This window comes from Hyaena hyaena, unplaced genomic scaffold (genome assembly GCF_003009895.1).
Source record: "Hyaena hyaena isolate Hyena2069 unplaced genomic scaffold, ASM300989v1 scaffold_11, whole genome shotgun sequence".
NCBI classification, from domain to species: Eukaryota; Metazoa; Chordata; class Mammalia; order Carnivora; family Hyaenidae; genus Hyaena; species Hyaena hyaena.
Genome location: NW_024080643.1, coordinates 898,192 through 918,492, shown reverse-complemented (window position 1 = coordinate 918,492; position 20,301 = coordinate 898,192). Strand labels below are relative to the sequence as shown.

Below are 20,301 nucleotides of genomic sequence, written 5' to 3'. Positions count from 1 at the left end.
ATTTCTGTGGTATGTTCCTTCTCCTCGAAATCCAAGATAGCCCACATTTCAGATAACAAGACGGAAGAAAGAACAAAAAAGAACCATCTGGAAGAGTGTTCCAGATATCTGTTAGGAAAGGTTCCTGGAATCTGCCATGCACACAAACACTTCTACTTACACAGCATTAGCCAGAATTTAGTCACACAGCCATTCTTCCTACAAGAGAAGCTGAGATATGTTGTCTTAATCTGGGTAGCTCTGTGCCCAACTAAAATTTTATTCTGTGGAAGAACACTAAAGACCTGAGAAGGCATAGCCTGTCTGTGGAAACCACAAGAAGATGGGAGCTGGGCCATAGTGTGAATGAGGTAGCACGGTAGATCGGCTACGAGATAAGGGGGACCTAAATTGCAAAGTCTTAGTAATGCCAAGACCACGGGTATAATCCTATAGACTGTTTATTAGTGCGGGTCCTGAGAGGAAACAGCACTCTTGGAAGGGCTGGTGTGAGTTCACAAAGGGCCTATAGGAAAGGTAGGCAGGGCCAAAGAAGACGAGCGGGGCTGGCGAAGCACCCAGGGCAGCAACTGCAGGAACCTCCCATCACTTGTAGTACCGCTGAGGCGAGAGAATAACCAGGTGCTGGAACCCAGCAGCTGCTGTAGGAAAGAGGGTGCAGACAAGAGCTGTGCGTTTGGTAGAGGGACATTGCCACCTCGGCGTGAAGCCTGAAAGCAGAACTGGTGATATAATTTGCAGGGCCCAGCACAAAATGAAAAAAAAAAAGGGCCACTTGTTCAAAAACTACTAAGAACTCCAGGATGAGGCCAGCAGAGCATTAAAGCAAGCATGGCGCCCTTCCAAGCACAGGGCCCCGGGCGGCTGTACAGGTCAAACGTCTGTGAAACTGGAGCTGCCCAACGGAGACGTAGCCCAGGGGGAGAGCCCCACACTTCTCTCTCTTCCAACTCTGGCCTTTTCCAGTGCCTGTCCACACCCAAATGGAAGTTGAAGCAAAAGTGCCGAGTGAGGCATTCCGTGCTGGTCGGCCCTGGGGGAAAAAAAGGGATAGTGTGAACCCAGAAGACAAGCAGAGAGTGTCCAGCTCGGCTCTGGAGAGCCATTAGAGATCTTTCAGCAGAGTGACACGTCCAATTAGTGTTTAGGAACAACTTTTTGGCAGCAGTGTGGAGGATGGATTGCAGGGCCTGGAGGCAGAAAGACCAATTAGAAGGCTATTATGTAAGTTCTAGAGTTGCATTCTTTTTTAATATCAAACTCCCAGGAAGAAACAGATTTTATATTTGTAATGCTGACCATATAACACACACAGACACATACAAACGTGTATACATGTGCATGTGTGTGTGTATGAAACCCAGAGTCCACAATACAACACAAAGCCTTATTGAAACAATGCTTCACCTTCCTAGACGCAAAGCACTCTGATTTCGTTTAAAAATGCTGGTTCCATGTTACAGTAATCGTTTCACAGCATATGTAAATCAAACCATCCTATTGTACGCCTTTAACTATTAGGTAATACATGTCAATTATTTTCCAATAAAACTGGAAAAAATACTGCTTCCAAACCACCATGTTGATTAAGAGCCACAGCTCTTAGCTTAAAAAACCTAGGTCTAAGAGTACAAAAGTAGAATAATAGCCCACAAAGATGTTCGTATCCTAATCCCCGGCCCCTGGGAACATGTGAGCTCACAGAGCAAGAGGGGTTTAGCAGAATTGATTTCCCAGAGGACCTTGAGATGGGAGGCTCTCCTGGATTACCCGGGTGGGCGCAACGTGATTACAAGGTCCTCATGAGGGAAGAAGGAAGGAGAAAGGGTTGTTGAAGGAAGTGGTGTCCAGGTGGGACAGCTGGCCACTGGTGGCTTTGAAGATCCTTGGCCATGAACCTAGGACTGTGTTCCTCTAGGAGGTGGGAAAGGTAAGGAGTAGGATTTTCCCCTGGAGGCTTCAAAGGATGACGCCTTGATTTTCTGCAGTGAGACCCATAGGTCTCACATAGCTGTAGAGTTTGTGGCGATTCATTACAGCAACAATGAGAAACCGGTACACAGTGGGAGATGGTGAGAGTCAGAGTGAGGCAGCGTCAGCATGGGGACAGAGAGGAGAGGACTTGATATTCTAGTAGGACCTTTAAATGTGGAGTCCAAGTTATCTCTTAGGGTGGAGGGCCACAAGACAAAGCACAAGTTTCCTTCCTCTAGTGTTTTACATTTGCAAGAGAATTTAAATGAATATCAAAGACTTAGCGAGGTAAAAAAAAAAATCTGTTTTAAAACTCTGTTTTAGTGGCATGACTGTAGGGATTCAGGGCAGTTCAAGACAGTGTGCTGTCAATCTGTGAGCTGACCTGGAAGGCGGAAAAGGCCACCTGGATGGTGTCTTTATTTAGTCCCAGCTGCTTCAGAAAGTTAACTGAACTAGCATTGCTCTCACAGATGACTACATACTCTTGGATGTATGTAGAACTCACAGAGCTGAGCAAATTATGTTGATTTTTTTAGAAATGAAAGAAGAAAGTGCACCAGTACGGAAGAGGCCATCAGCCACACAGTGGGGCTTGCAGACGAATGATCTGTAAATGGGCAGATGACCACAAGTGTTTGTACAAGGTGGTTTGATCAATAGTTGGACACTGGGCAAGTAAGACAGCAACAGCAATTGATATAATGACCAATTTGTATTTATAAGTTTCTTGTTCTGAACGCACAAACCATCTGAAAAAAAAATCTAACAAAAACTAGAAAGTATAATTTAAAATAAATCATTTATAATAGCGGCAGAAAATATAAAACAAGGTGCCTAAAAAAATCTAAATATGAGCAATACCTTTACATAGAAAATTATAAAACATTACAGAAAGACGTAACAAGCTCTAATAAATGAAAAGACATTCCATGTTTGTGGATGGCATGACTATCTTAAAGATGCCAGATCTCTCCCAAATTATTCTAGAAGCACAGTGCAATAGAAGTCATACTTCAATTGACTATGTTCACGTGCCTGCATCTGTGTCCATGCACATGTGTGGGGAACTTAACAAGATAACTCTAAAGCACATATGTAAGAGCAAAGGAGCAAGAATCACTGGGGCTGTTGAAAGTTTTTCCCTCCCAGATGTCATTAGGCTCTGTCCAATAGGACCATGCAGTGTAAGAGCAGGAAAAGAGACACAGGCTACTGGGACAGAACAGCGACAGATCAGGCACCCACATAACCATCGTCAATGACAGAGGGACACCACAACTCAGAGGGAAAGGCCATGGGACAAATGATTGTCAATAGGAAAAAACATAAAAATTGGACTTGGACATGGAAAGCAAAACTGAAAACTTAGAAAGGTATAGGAGAATTCTCTTTTAACATCAAGGAAGGAAATAAAGTCCAAGATACAGACACACAACAAAAAGGAAAACATAGACTCATTCAAGTACACTAAAATTTAAAAACTTTGAGTACAACCAAAGACACCGTAAACAACATGAAAATGTGAACGAAGCCTAAGGGGGAAAATTGTAAATACAGGTTAATTAATAAAGGAGCAGCATCCAAAATATGTTAATTCTACATACCAGTATGAGCCAGCCAACCCAGTAGGTAAGCAGTCAATGGATATTAGCTGGCAATTCATGGAAGAGAAAACCTGAGCCACCAGTGGATATACAATGGCCTGTTCCACTTCACTCATCAGTGAGGAAGTGAAAACAAAAATGAGATCCCACTCTCACCAAAGGGGCAACGGTTTTAAAATGTGGTGCTATCAGGTGTCAGAGAAGATGTAGAGAAAAATACCTTCATACTTTCCTGGTAGGAGTGTAAACTGGTACAAGTATGTATGTATGTATGTATGTATTTATTTATTATATTTGTTTTTGAGAGATCAAGTGTAAGTGGGGAAGGGGCGGAGAGAAAGAGGCAGAATCCAACAAAACAGGCTCTGCACTGACAGCAGAGCCTGACGACACGTGGCTCGAAATCATAAACCCTGAGATCATGACCTGAGCCGAAGCCGGATGCTCAACCAACTGAGCCACCTGGGTGCCCCCTGGTATGAGCATTTTACAGAACAACCTGATGATATCTAGTGAACTTGAAGAGGCACAAACCTGACAACCTGCAATTCCATTCCTAGGAATGTTTCTTAGAGAAACTCAGGCATGGGCATAGGATCCAAGCATCATTTCTACTGAAACAAAATATCCATCAGTAGGAGACTAGACAAATAAATAGTGACCTTGTCACCCAATGAAGTACAGTATGATAGTTAGAAATGAATTAACCAGAGCCTTGTATATCCCCTCAGATAAATCCCAACATTATGTTGAAGCAGAAAATCAAGTTGTAGTAAAATAATTGTAGGAGCACAGCATGCAAAACACTCTTTTTTGTGTATACAAACATACATATGAAAATTATAAAACATATATCAAAATGGTAAGCACCAAACTCAGAACAGTAGTTAGGTTGAAAAAAGGTGGAGGGGCACTTGAGTGGCTCAGTTGGTTAAGCATCTGCCTCTTGGTTTTAGCTCAGGTCATGATCTCACAGTTTGTGGGATTGAGCCCCACATCAAGCTCTGCTCTAACAGCACAGGGCCTGCTTGGGATTCTCTTTCTCTGTCTCCTCTCTTTGCTCCTCACCCTTGCGCTCTCACTCACTCGCTCTCTCAGAAAAAAAGAGGGAGGTGAATGGAATGGAGGAGGGTGGGAACACATAGAAGGCTGTATCTGTAAGGTCTTATTTATATCTTACGCTCGTTATTCTATTTTATGCTTTTTATTTACACATCCTTATGTGCATGAATAATTCTATTTAAAAACTGAGCCCTTCACCATGGCAACAAAGCCACCCCCGATCTTGCCCCTCTGAGGTTGTCTTTGCCGTCCTTTCAGGCTCCTGTCCATCACTCCTGTGCACTGCTGGGCTCTAAATATACCAAAGTTTTCTGTTTTTCCCTGAATATATTCCTTTTCACAGCTGCATTCTTTTGCTTATGCTGTTCCCTCCCTCTAAGGCCTTCGCTTTGAGACCCCATGTGGAAAACTCCATCCTTCCAGATTCATTTTCTATTCATCTGTCTCTGGTGTTCTCCAAGGAGATGCCTTTTAAACTTTAGCATGCATAGGAGTCAGCCTTAGATCTTGTTAAAATGCAGGTTCTGATTCCGCAGGTTTGGGTGAGGCCCCCATTCTGCCTTGCTGATAAGCTCTCCTGCATGCTGACAGAGGTGCGGGTCAGACTCACACTATGAGTAGCCAGGCCCTTCTTCTTGGGCAAAGTTAGAAGCTCCTGGTTCTGGATTTCCATAGCTTCCTCTACATCTCTTATTACAATATCTATTGCATTGTTCTGCGTCTCTTTTTTATATCCACCTTTTTCATGAAACTCTGAAAAGCAGTTATCTCTTAAGGGTAGTAATCCTGCCAAGGGCCAGCACCTAGCATTCCCTCGCTGAATATTGGAAACTTTCCAGTGTTGAGAATACAATTGCCTGTTGCACCTCGGGTAAAACCTTATTAAATGTGTTCAAACATTTCTGTGTTTTACATCCCAGGCCAGTAGCAACAGGTAGGCAGGGCAGTAAATACATACTGTGTGCAGATCTGGTCTGAATAAGTTCCTAATTATGGTGCTCAACTGGAGAGGTGAACTGGAAACCCTTAAAAAGGTTCAGAACCCTTAGGGCAGAGAGAGCTTTGGAGATCCAGGGGATTTTAGTGACTTAGTCACCGGGCATGGATTTTGTTCTAAACACTAAGGTGGCTTATGGGAGGCTTGTCGACATGTTCTCATTTAGGCCCTCTGAGAAGGATTGAGAGGGCAAACAAGAGCTGCCTGATGACTCACAGCCTGGCCAGGGTTCCTGCCCGCCGGGAGTCTTCTCCCTGGCCCTGTTGCACCCTGCTGAGCATACCTGCGGCAGCGGGCGGGTGCAGGGAGGGTGCAGGCCAGCACGTGCTCCCACCTGCCCACCCCATCCCAACTCTGGCACCGCCCCTTGGAGGCTGTGACCCTCTGAGCAACTTACTTCACCTTTCAGGACCTAGGAGTACCAGCTTTTAACAGACCAAATATCGCATGGACATATACTGAAGACGTACTCCTTGTTTATCTGAAATTCAGTTGTGATTGGGCAGGCAGTATTTTATCTAGCAAAATTATCAGGCCTCAACTTCTTTATTTCTAAACTGAGGTGCTAATGGTATCAACCTGATCAGGTCGTGAGATTGAAATGATTTAATATATGGAGAGGACTTAGAATAGGACCCGGCTCAGAGTGAGTGCTCAGTACGGTGGCCTTATGACTTCTCCCTCACCGTCCGTGTCACCCACATCTCCTGCCAGAGCCTTTACCCGAAGTTCTAACTGGCTGCTGTAATTCTAGTTCCTTCTCCCTCCTGCCAACCTAAAGCTGGGGCTGCCAGAAATATTTCTATGTCTCAAAAATAGAAATCTGGTCATGTACTTAAAACCCTACTTAAAATCTTCTAATGGCTCCCTGTTACCCATAGGATGAAATCTACATTCCTCAATTGGGGGGACTTTCAAGACTTGTACCCCCCTTTTCTTTCCGGTCTCCATTCCCACTGTCCCTCTCTGTGATTCCATGCCGAGCCTACACCAAACCATGTCCTGCCTCAGTGCCCTCTCTTGGTGGCTGCCCGTACCCAGAATCCTTTTCTCCTGGACCCCTTTAAACCCCTTCTCGGCACGACTGCTATGAGCCCCTCACACCACTTTATACAGACCTTCATCTGTTCCTGTGTCACTGTAGTAAACTTGTTTCAGTCTTTGTGTTATATTTCCTTTAACAGTATAATATGTGTGTGTGAATTAATTTTAATCCATGACCGGGTGCTTTTAGTTACTATTTGAATTATCTTCATCAGGAACTCATATATCCAGGGTGGCAGGTGAACACTTAAAAAGCTGCCCAACTTCAAACATTCTTATTCACGTCTGCACCAGAGGACTTGCTCTTTGAGTAAGGGACGTGGAAGTAATTTCTCGCTTATCGAATGGGTGGCATTCAGAATATACAGTAGAGCAGAAGGACTTCCAGATGTCCCCTCGTGGGCAGAACAGAGAAAACCCCAGACCTACACCGCCACAGCCCCGGGTGTGGCACCTACTGGAGGCATCTGCCATCTGGTTTGATTCATTTGATCTGTTGTCGGGATACAGTTGCATTTGCCTCAGGAGGAACTTTCAGTGCAAGGTGTTGGGGGTCTGAAAGAATACAGAGCAAAGACTTCACTGAAATTACAGAACAGGTTGAGAGCTGGTTTTTTTACTTGCTTGCTAATAAAAGTTGGCTCAACTTGTGGACAGTGGGTAAGCTGTGCCCTCATTGTGACACACCACCTGGTAGGGAGGTGGTGGGACAAGGGGCATCTGTGTCCTTCCTTGTACCCTAAGCACTGGAGGCCATTGTCATCCACCAAAAGGGACTTGATCATGAAACCAAATTGGTTTAGATCAGTTTGCAACACTTTGTGTGTCCAACTAAAGATGACCTCAGGAGTCGGGACCTATGTCTTTGACTCCAGCCCCTCCCCCTGCAGCTGGCCCAGCAGCAGGTGTGCAGTACGGATGAGGCTACAGGACCCTTGAAAGACCCTTATTGCAGAGCCAGCTTGAAAACGTTGAGACAGAATCAGACATCCAACTAGCAAATATGATCGGGCTGAAAACATATTAAAAAAACAAAGGATACGTGAGAAAGGTACCCTTTGATATAACTTCCTTGAAATTCTCTAAGAAACAGCTATCCCTCTTGAGAATTCATGATACATAACATCACATTGGCGTTAAAAGTATTGAAGAATGTTTTAAAAACACAAATTCCCCCTCAGGCACTTTACCTCTGGGGATTCTTCCTCAAGCCTACAATCTTAGTCTAACCAAGAGAAAACATCACTCTAACCCAAATTAAGCAACATTTTACAAAACATCTGGCCAGCACTCTTCAAAACTGTCAAGTTTATGGTAAACAGGGAAACTTGACTGAGAAACTGTCAAGATCAAAGGAGCCTTTAAAGAGAAATCCTAAAAGTGCAGTGTAGGATCCTGGATGAGATCTCAGAACAGAAAAAAAGACATTAGTGGGAAAATGGATAAAATCCAGATATGTCTGGAGTTTAACTGATGGTACTGTACCGATGTTAATTTCTGAGTCTTGACAAATTTGACGACGGTAGAAATGAAGAGGAATCTTGTTTTTGACAATAATAAAGTCGAACATTTCAAGGTAAGTCATGTATGCCAAGGAGAGCCACCTGCCTGGCTGGACCTGATCCTGACCCCTGGCCACCAAGGTCCTACCTGCTTCTCAGTCAGAATCTTGTTTACACTTGGTTAATCTGTGCGGCTTTGTTTAAGGATAGATGTCTGGCTATCGTGTACAATCGGCTTTGGGAGAAGTCAAATAAACCTCATCGGGGCTGCGTCTGCAAAGCTGAAGGGATAAAGAATCACAAACATCACAGCATCACATTCCTTTCTTCTAATAAAGATTAAACATTGAGACCTATTGCCTTCAAGTGTCTCACGCAGTACTTGGCACACTTTTGTTGTATCGTAAATATTTGCTGGCTTCATATTGCCCCAGTTCAGAGATGCCCACTTACTTTGATGGGGGAAGAAAGAAAAGGACCTTCAAAGTGGATAGGAAACTGAGCTCTTTCTGCTGATGTTGGCTTTGGGGCCTTTAAGTGCAAGAGGAGGGAAACTTGAACTTTTTAACTAGATATGTAGCTATTCCACATGTTTGTTGATATAAACAAATGAAACAATTGAATGAGTCTTTAATGTTATACAATGAGTGTTTGCAAAATAATTTATTATTTTTTTCATTGTAAAATGAATAAGACCCCCTCTAGAAAACTTTGAAGGAAGGAAAAAGGCAAAAGTTACACCTCATAATTCCACAACCCAGAGACAAGTAACATTAATATAATGGTGATTCCTTTTTATGCATAGATATTTTATGATTGGAATCATAGTGTACACTTTTTAATGTTTATTTTTGAGAGAGAGCGCACACGTGCACACAAGCAGGGGAAGGACATAGAGAGAGGGAGACACAGAATCTGAAGCAGGCTTCAGGCTCTGAACTGTCAGCACAGAACCCGACAAACTACGTACTGCAAGATTATGATCTGAGCCAAAGTTGGCGCTTAACCGACTAAGCCACCCAGGCACCCCCATACTGTACATTTTTTAAAAGATTGTTCTCCACTTGACAATAAACTATTTTTAAAAAATAAAAAATTAATTAATGTTTTAAAAAAGATTGTTCCATCAATCAGTCTTCTCATTTTAAAAATAATAAATAATATTGGCCAATACTTATGTAGCACTATGGGCCAGATGATATTCTAGGGCTTTACATATACTAACTCATTAAATCCTCACAACAATCCCATAAGCTGGTTACTGTATTCATTCTTGTTTTACAGATGAAGAGAGTGAGGCACAAATTAGTCAAGCATCTTGCTCAGGATTATATACATTTTGATATTTGGTAAAACCACTTTACGTGGATGAACTAGGACTTGAACTAGATGATGTCACTTCAGAACCCACATCTCTAATCATGACACTACAGTTTTTCCCCATTAATTCATTAATTCATTTATGAAGTGTGAAACTGTAGAAGCCACCTCTAAAATGATGCTCACCTCCTGGAATTCATTCCCATGTATAGTCCTCTTCTGTGAATCAGGATTAGTTTTTGTGTGTGATAGAACATTGTAGAAGTAACCTTGTGTGACATCTGAGGCTAGGTCATAAAAGGCATTGCAGCTCTTCCCCTGGGTCTCAAGGGTAGCACTGACCCTGGGGAACATCAGCTGCTATGTTGTGAAGACTTCGAGGATAACTGTGAAGAGGAACCCACTCCACTTGGCAGCCATGGAAATGAGGTCCATTGGAAGCAAATGCTCCAAACCCAGTTGAGCTTTAAGTGAGTACAGCCTCTGCTGACCTGACTTATCCTAATGAGAAATTACAAGCCCAGATACCAAGTCAAGCTTCTCCGAAATTCTTGACCCATAGAAACTGTGAGAGAAAATACATACTCATTGTGTATTTAAGTTATTAAGTCTGGGGACAATTTGTTACACAGCAATTGGATAACTAGTACAGAAAACACTAGGAAAAGTATGGGGAAAAAATCACTGCGAATCTGACAATTCCAAAATAACTTCGTTATAACTTGTATAGACTTCCTCCTTTTTAAAAAATGTTTTATTTATTTTTGAGAAAGTGTGAGTGGAGGAAGAGCAGAGAAAGAAGGGAACAGAGAATCCAAAATGGGCTCTGTACTGACAACAGCAAGCCCGATGTGGGACTCATACAACTGTGAGATGATGACCTGAGCTGGTTGGATGCTCAACCCACTGAGTCACTCAGGTGCCCCTAGAATTCCTTCTTTTTATGCTGAAACATACTTAAACTAAATGTGTGTCATTTTAACTTGGTTCATAATGTAAATTCATTTTTGTATACTGCTATTTCCCAACTTAATGTGTAAATAAATATCCATGTCATTAGAAAATTCTTCAGAATTTTAATATGTTTAATGGCATAAGAAACAGAAGTTTAATGGCTTTATAAACTCACACTAAATGAAGGGGACCCAATTAAGCTCTATTTTTGGACATTTAAGTCATTTCCATGTTTCTGCTAAATACCTTGGAAAGAGACAGTATAGCAAATTGTCAAGACCACAGCCTTTGAATTCTGTGTATACAAATTCTAGTTCTGCAACTTCCCTAGTGCAACTTTGAGTAAATTCCGTAGTCTGTGCTGTGTTTCCTTTATCTATAAAATAAGGAATGCAGTGCTTTTGCTGGCACCACTTCTTTTTTATTGAGGTAAAATATACATAAGTTACCGTTTTAACCATTCTGAAGTTCAGTGGCATTAAGCACCTTCCCATGTGTGACTATCACCACCATCCATCTCCAGAACTTGTTCCTCATCCTAAACTGAAACTCTGCATCTACCAAGCACTAGTTCCTCATCCTCTCCTACACTTAGCCTCTGGTAAACCACTGTTCCACTTTATGTCTCTGTGGATTTGACTACTCTAGGTACAATATTTGTCCTTTTGTGTCTGGCTTATTTTCCTTAGTATGTCTTCGAAGTCCCTCTGTGCTGTAGCACGTATCCAAATTTCATTCTCTCCTAAGGCTAAATAATACTCTCTTGTATGTATATACCACATTTTGTTTATTCAGTCTTCTGACGATGGCCTTTTGAGTTGTTTCCACCTTTTGGCTATTGTGAATCATTATTCACATAGCAGCATTCTTCTGTGAACATTGGTGTATAAGTACCTATTTGAATCCCTTTCAGTTCTTTGGGGTATACACCTAGAAGTGGAGTTGTTGGATCATATGGTAATTTTGTGTTTAATTTTTGGGAGAACAGCCATACTGTCCTCCACGGTGTTTGGACCATTTTACATTCCTGCCAGCAATGCACATGGGTTCTCCATGTTCTTGCCAATATTTACTTTCTGGGGTTTGGAGGGTGGGCAGTAGAGAGGAGTTTGAGAATAGCAATTCTAACTAGTGTGAGGTGGTATCTTACTATGATTTTGATTTGTGTTTCCCTAAAGATCAATATTGTTGAGCATCTTTTCATGTACTTATTGGCCATTTGTATATCTTTTTGGGAGAATTGTCTATTCATTTCCCCTCTTGACCCCTTCTTTTTGGAAACTTATTTGCCTTTACTTCCAACACTCTGCTTTCCTCTGGCTCTCCCCTCCATCCCTCTGCTCATCTTCTAATTTCTTTTTCTTCTTTTGCTAAGCTTCTCATCTTACTGTGATAGAGTTCCTCAGAGTTAGGTCTTTGATCTTCCCAGTATTAATTTTGCCCATGCCACCTCAAGGAATCTAATGGCTGCTGTGAGATTCAAGAAATGGAAGCAAGGAAGAAATTAGGTATTCAATTAATATATTATAAATAAATGAATAAAATGAAACAGAGGAATAGTTAAATAAAGGAAGAAAAATTGAATACTAAGAAATGTTGAGGTAATCACAAGAAGTCAGGAAAGGCAAAAAAATGAAGTGATATTATATAAGATGAAGAATGAAATTTTGCCGTTTGTGACAACATAGATTGATGTCAAGGGCAATATGCTAAATAAGCCAGAGAAAGATGAATATCATATGGTCTCTCTTATAAGTGGAATCTTGAAAATGAATAAAAGAAGTGAAGCTCTGGGGTGCCTGGGTGGCTCAGTCGGTTAAGTGTCCGACTTCTGCTCAGGTCATGATCTCACAGTCTGTGGTTTCAAGCCCCGCGTTGGGCTCTATGCTGACAGCTTGGAGCCTGGAGGCTGCTTCAGATTCTGTCCCTCTCTTTCTCTGTTCTTCCCCAACTCGCACTCTGTCTCTCGCTCTCTCAAAAATAAATAAAATTTAAAAAATTATTTAAAAAAAATAAAGTGCAGCTCATAGATACAGAGAGCAGATGGGTGGTTACCAGAGATGGGGTGGGGGAGGGGTGGGAGAAATGAGTGAACTATTTTTGCTTTTAGTTTAAATGCATTGAATTTTAAAAAGGAAGATCAAATTCAGAGAACTCAAATTTACTCTATTCAAAATTTATTACAAAGCTACAGTAATCAAGACAGTGTGGTGCTAGCCTAAGGACAGACATGATCATCAGTGGAATAGAGAGTTAAAAAGTCCATAAATAGAACAGAGTGTCCAGAAATAAACCCATATGCATACAGCCAGCTGATTATTGACAAGAGTGCCAAGACCATCAATAGAGAAAAGAGAACAGAATAGGTTTTTCAACAAATAGCACCAGGACAACTAGATAGCTACATGCACAACAGTAAGTTGAACCCCTCCCTCACAGCATATACAGAAATGAACTTAAAATGGAGCAAAGACGTAAATTGAAAACTCTTAGGTACAAATCTTTGTGACCTTAGATTAGGTAATGATTTCTTAGATATGACACCAGAAGTACAAGTAACAAAAGAAAAATTGTATAAGTTAGACTTCATCAAAATGTAAAGTTTTGTGCTTCAAAGTATACTATCAAGAAAGTGAGAATAAGAAGAGAAAATAAGAGACAAGCTTTGCAAATCATGTCTCTGCTAGAACTAGAGGGAAAAAACGATTACAACTCAGCATTAGAAAGGACATTTTTTAAAAGCGGGCCAAGGATTTTAGTAGACATGTCTCCAAAGTAGGTATAAAAATGACCACTAAGCACAAGAAATGATGTTCAACAACATTAGTCATTAGGGAAATGCAAGTCAAAATCAGAATGAGTTGTGAATTCACACCCACCAACAGAGCTACTATAAAAAAGCAAAACAAGGGGCACCTGGGTGGTTCAGTCAGTTAAGTGTCCGACTTCAGCTCAGGTCATGATTGCATGGTCTGTGGGTTCGAGCCCCATGTCAGGCTCTGTGCTGACTGCCAGCTCAGAGCCTGGACCCTGTTTCAGATTCAGTATCTCCCTCTCTCTCTGACCCTGTCCTGCTCACACTGTCTCTCTCTCAGAAATAAATAATTTTTTTTTTAATTTAAAAACAAAACACACGAGAAGTTTTGGAGAGGATGTGGAAAAAGTGGAGCATTGCTGTTACGAGTGCACAATGGGAAACAGTTGGTATTTTTTTCAAAAGGTTAAACAGAGTTAGCATATGACCCATTAATTCCACTCCTAGGTATATACCCCAGAGATCTGAAGATACGTATTCACACATAAACATGTATGCAAATATTTACAGCAGCATTCTTCTTAAGAGCCCAAAAGTGGCAACAGTCCAAAGGTCCATCACCTGTTGAATGAATGAACAAAAGCAGTACACCCACACAATGAAATATTGTTCAACCTTAAAAAGGAATGAAGTACTTAAACTTGCTGCAGCGGGAATGAACCTGGAAAACATGCTCAGTATAAGAACCCCAACACAAAGAGCCCCCCATCGTATGATTCCATTAACATGAAATGTCCCTAATAGGCACATCCATAGAGACAGAAAGTAGCTTAGTGGTTGCCAAGGGCTGAGGGAAGGAGTAAATGGAAAATAACTCCTCATGAATTACAGAGTTTCTTTTCTGGAATTAAATGGAGTTACTAGTGATGGTTGTACAGTCTTGTGTAAATCTTTAGTAAACCACAAAATTGTACACTTTAAAATAGTGAATTTATGGTATATGAAGCATATCTCAAAATAAAGAAAGGTATGGAAAGAGGAAATGCTTTCCAACTCAGTTAGTGAGGCCAGTATCACACAGTGACAGTCTCTTTGACACATTAGCTTGTCTATACTAGAGCCCTAGTCATGGAGCGCTGAGTTTGCCATGTGGGTATTTTGTAGATGTGATTAAAGTCCATAATCAGTTGACTTTACTCAAGAGGGATTATTCCAGATGCTCCGGGTGAGGCTAATCTAGAGCAGAGCTTTTGCCTCCCAGAAGAAGAAATTCTCCCTGTGGACTGCAGCTTCAGCTCATGCCTGGCCTGCCCTTCCTGCTGGCCTGATGGATTTCAGACTTGCCTTATCTGCCCCCACAATCACATAGTCCTCACAATTAATCTCTTAATGCATCTTCTACCGGTTCTATTTCTCTGATTCAACATTGAATAATACCGATATCAAAACCAGAAAACAATATTACCAAAAATAAATAGCGGACCAATATTCCTCATAAACATAGACACAGAAATCCTTAATAAACCATTAGCCAGTCAAACTCAGCAATACATATACTATGGCCAATTTGAATTTATCCCAAGGGGTGCCTAGGTGGCTCAGTTGGTTAAGCTCCAGCTTCAGCTCAGGTCATGATCTCACAGTCCATGGGTTCGAGCTCCATGTCCGCCTCTGTGCTGACAGCTCAGAGCCTGGAGTCTACTTCAGATTCTATGCCTCCCCCTTTCTGTCCCTCCCCTGATTAATTTCTGTCTCTCTCTCTCAAAAATAAACATTAAAATAATTTTTTAAAGAATTTATCCCAGGGGTACCTGGGTGGCTCAGTCGGTTAAGCATCCAACTTCGGCTCAGGCCCTGATCTCGCGGTTCATGGGTCCGAGCCCCACATCGGGCTCTGTAGTGACAGCTGACTCAGAGCCTGGAGCCTGTTTCAGATTCTGTGTCTTCCTCTCTCTCTGACCCTCCCCTGCTCACGCTGGCTCTCTCTCTCTCTCTCTCTCAGAAATAAATAAAACATTTTAAAAAATTATCCCAGAAATACAAATTAGAGTTATTTTAATTAATGTAATCAATGTATTTTGCCTCATTAACAAAAATTTAAAAAATCATTTCAGGGGTACTTGCATGGCTCAGTTGGTTAAGCGTCCAACTCTTGGTTTCAGCTCAGGTCATGATCTCATGGTTCACGAGTTCAAGCACAGAGCCTGCTTGGGATTCTCTGTCACTCCCTCTGCTCCTCCCCTACTTGTGCTCAAAATAAATGAATTAACTTTAAAAAAAATCATTTCGGCTGAAGCCAAAACAGCGTTGACAAAATTTAACAATTGTTTATAATTCTAAAAAACACAAATTCTCCGCAAACTTGGAATCAGAAGCACTTCCTCCGTGTTAGTTTGCTCGGGCTGCCATAGACTGGGTGGCATAATCAACAGAGGCTAATTTTCTCACAATTCTGGAGGCCAGGAATCCAAGATGAAGGTGCCAGCAGATTTGGTCTCTTCTGAGGCCTCTCTCTTCAACTTGTAGATCGTCGTCTTCTGTCTATGACCTCACATGGTCTTTATCCATCTAGTCCTAATTTCCTGTTACCAGTCCGATCCATAGAGTGCACTCTAATGACGTCATTTCCGCTGTATCACCTCTGTACGGACCCTGTCTCCAGATAAGGACCCATCTGAGATTCTGTGGGTTAGGATCGCGACATAGGAATTGAGGTGGGGGAACACTGTTCAGCTCCTAACAACAGTAAAAGACATCTATGAAAACCTACAGCTAACATCATACTGATGCAAGAGTGAATGTATCCCCTTAAAATTGGGGATAAGGCAAGGATTTCCACTCTTACCACTTCTTTCCAACATAGTGCTGAAGAGCTCAGTGCAATACAGGAAAACGTAAAGAGTATAAAGAAAGAGGTAAAAATGTCTTTATTCACAGTTGACATGGTTGCATACATAGAAAATCCCAAGGAATCTAACTCCTAGCCCCCAAAAATCTTAGGAATAATAAGCAAATTTAGTAAGGTTGCAAGATAGAAAGTTAATATACAAAGATTAGATGTATTTATATATATTTACAATGAACAGTTATAAATGAAATTTAACAAAACACTACAATTGCATCAAAATCATAAAATATTTAGAGATAAATTTAACAACTATTTTCAAGACCTATATGTTGAGAAATTAAAGAAGATCTCAATAAATAGGAAAGTATGCCATGTCCATATATTAGAAAGCAGTATTGTTACATGATGTCATTTCCCCCCATATTGATCTATAGATTCAATGCAATCCCAATCAAGTCCAAGAAGGCTTTTATAGAAATTTCCAACCAGATTCTAAAATTTATTAAGAAGTACAAAGAATTTAGAATACTTAATTTTGAACAAGATTCAAAAGTTACCACAAATTAACTATAAATGATAAAATGATTTTTTAACAAAGTTTCAAGGGTTACTACAAAGGTACATTCATCAGGAAAATATGATTTGGCATAAGGATATACCTATACATCAATGGAGTCCAGAAAGGGACCCACAGATAAACTGTCAATTTGGATTTAATACAACTGCCAAACCAATTCAGTGGAGTAAAGGAAAATCTTTTCAACATATGGTGTTGGAGCAACTGGATGTCCATATAGAAAGAATCAATCTTGACCTTACTTTACACCCTACCTCCAAATTAATTATATAAACTATCAAGCTTCTAGAATAATGCATAGGAGATTACCTTTGCAAGCATATAGGAGGCAAAGATTACTTAGCTAAGACACAGAGAACACCAAGCATAAAAGAAAATGTTGATAAATTGGACTTCATGATATTAAAAAGCTCTGCCCATCTAAAAACACCATTAGGAAAGTTGGTAGATTGGGGCATCTGGGTGGCTCAGTCAGCTGTGTGTCTGAGTCTTGATTTCGGCTCAGGTCATGATCCCAGGGTCTTAGGAACGAGCCCAATGTCGGGCTCTGTGCTGAGTGTGGAGCCTGCTTAAGATTCTCTCTTTCTCCCTCTGCCCCTCTCTTCCACTCATGCTCTCTTTCTCTCCCCCCCCCACCAAGAAAAGAAGAAAGAAAGTTAATAGATAAATTATAGACTGGGAAAAATTTTGCTATAGCGAGACTATATATTTATACTATATAACTGACACAGGATTTGTATATAGAATATAGCAAGAACTCTTAAAACTCAGTAATAAACAGGTCAGCCATCCAATAAATGAGTAAGTAGGTGATCCTGATTAAGATCCTGAAGGCAGGGGAGGGGGCAAGATGGCAGAGAAGTAGGGAGCTCCGTACATTGCACTCGCCCCCATATCTCACATGGAAAAGATCTAAAGCCATAGGAAACCTTACAGAACCCAAGAGATTGGGACAAAAGGGACACAGAATCCACTGAGAAAGCCTTCTAACGTGAGTGCGAACTGGGGAAGATAAAATAGGGCCGGGATCAGAGACTCAGAGGGACAGGGGCGATCCCCCTCTGCGGGGAGTGGGAGGGGAAAGAGAGAGTCTGAAACTACTCAAGACACAGTCCCAGTCGCTGGGGAGCAGAAAAACCTCCGCTCAGGGCACAGAAGGACCGTGCACGCCAAATCCCTGTGTGCAGGTACCTGCGCGCCAACTCGTCCAGGAGGGGCTGCTCGCGCGGACCACTTCTTTGTGCTCCTGGCTGGCTGGACCCCTGAAGGAGGAGCGCGCATATGGGGCCTCTGCCCTCCTGGCTGGCTGGAGCTCTAGAGGGGAGGCGAAGGGCTTAAAACTGGGAGATTTGCCTGTGAGTTCATGTTTCTGGTGACAAGACACAGAGGGACCCAGTTTCCCGCTCCCCAGCAGGCCCAGCGTGCCCCTCAGGCAAACCCCCGTCCTTGCTCACTAACCCGACCTGGAGGAGAAGGGAGCAGGGATTCTGGCTCCATCCCCAGGGCCAGGCAAGAGGCTTGGAATTGCCCCGAGGGGATCGCCTGCGAGGTTGTGTCTATGGCAATTTCAGTGGGGCGCGCGGACGGGGATTTGGAAACTAGGCCTGGCCTGGGTTAAAGAGCGCAACCCACTGGATGCGCCCCCGGCACGGAGAGTTTATGCACCCAAAAAAGTGATGTGCAGCGCTTGGATCAAGAAGGGACTGGAGCGCCGCCACTCTCCTCCCCACAACCGCCAAGGCAGAGCTCCCGCCTGACGCATTGAATCACACCACGCCCATCACTGCTAGAGCTGCCCTCCTCTTTGTTTTTTCCTTTCTTTTTTTCTTTTCTTTTTTTTCTGGAACACTGACCTAACTCTGGTCACTGGCTTGCTTAAACAGTCACATTTAGTCCATTCTGTAGATGTAAATTCTACACCTACCGACCTTTTTATCTCTTTCTCTCAGGAGTAATTAGACGATATAGTTTCTCTGGATAACACCAGCATCCTTCTCTCACCTATCCAACCATATTCTACCCTTTAGCTCTTTGAAAAAAGCTTCTTATCCCTTCTGCCTATTCATTCTATTTCCAATTTTGCCTCATCCCCGCCCTGTCTTCTCTCTCTTTCTCTATGCTCTTCAACCAGCACTGCATGCATCCGGCTATTTAATTGTAGCTGGAAATCTGGTTATATTCTTTAAACCGTTCTTTGTCCATCAGCTTTCTTCTTTTTTCCTTTTCTTCTTTTTGACCTTTTATGAATTTTTTATTTTCTATTATTCGCCTTCCCTCCTCCATCTTTTCTCTTAACTTTTGCGTTTTCCCTCTCAGGTTGCAAGTTATTATTTCCCTCTCGGTTTGGATTTGTCTGTCTGTTTGTGTGCCTCTGCTCCCTGTGTGTTTGTCTGTTTTCTTCTCCAGGGCTACCTCAAGAAACAAGCCAAAGTACAAAGCCAAAGAACAAGCCAAAGTGGTGGAGAGTCCCAAATATCATTACGAGTAGGAAAATAAAATAACCAAGATCTCAACAAGAAAGACCAAGAGATACCATTCAAAAAACACTCTCTGAAAGGATAGGCCCTGGACAGTCAAAGAGTCTTCTTGGGTACAGCATTGCTCACAGGTGCAGAGAGCATAACAGGTCTTTAAAACTAACAAGAGACAGAAAGCTAACTAAAATGATGAAACGAAAGAGCTCTCCTCCAAAGAAACTCCAAGAAGAATTGACAGCTAATGAACTGCCCAAAACAGATATAAGCAGCATAACTGAACAAGATTTTAGAATAATAATCATAAAATTAATAGCTGGACTTGAAAAGAAGCATAGAGGACATCAAAGAAACTATGGCTACAAACAACATGGAGAATAAAAATAGGCATGATGAATTAAAAAATGTGATAAATGAGATACATAATAAACTGGAGGCGTCCAATCCACGGATTGAAGAGGCAGAAAGGAGAATAAGTGATTTAGAAGACACCATTATAGAAAAAAAAGACTGAGAAAAAAAGAGACAAACTGATCCAGGAACATGAAAGAAGAGTTCGAGAGCTCAGCAATATGGTCAAACACAACAATATCTGTATCATAGGAATCCCAGAAGAGGAAGAGAGAGGGAAAGGTGCTGAAGAAGTCCTGGAACAAATTATAGCAGAGAACTTGCCCCAACCTGGGGAAGGAAGTAAACGTTGAAATACAAGAGGCACAGAGGACTCCGCTCAGACGTAACTTGAATCGATCTTCTGCATGGCATATCATAGTAAAAATGGCAAAATATAAGGACAAAGAGAGAATTTTGAAAGCAGCTAGGGAGAAAAGGGCCCTAACATACAAAGGGAAACCTATCAGAGTGGTGACAGACCTATCTATTGAAACTTGGCAGGCCAGAAAGGAATGGCAGGAGATCTTCAATGTGATGAACAGAAAAGATATGCAGCCAAGAATCCTCTATTCAGCAAGACTGTCATTCAAAATGGAAGGAGAGATAAAAGTCTTTCCAAATAAACAGAAATTGAAAGAATTTGTCACCACTAAGCCAGCCCTAAAGAAATCCTGAGGGGGACGCTCTGAAGGAAAGGTTGCAAGGAACAAAGATACCAGAGATACCACCACAAACATGAACCCCACAAAAGACACAAAGACTCTAAACCCACATATGTCAATAATAACACTGAA

General features: G+C 41.8%; 1 long non-coding RNA gene across 1 annotated transcript; it reads right to left on the bottom strand.

Annotated features, from left to right (window-relative positions):
- Positions 1-437: 437 nt before the first annotated feature.
- Positions 438-9,975, bottom strand: LOC120246940. The gene is made up of 3 exons (XR_005532187.1): positions 9,693-9,975; positions 7,143-7,239; positions 438-1,033 (listed from the first exon to the last, which is right to left on the bottom strand). It is a non-coding gene; the product is annotated as an uncharacterized LOC120246940 (long non-coding RNA).
- Between the last annotated feature and the right edge of the window lie 10,326 nt (positions 9,976-20,301).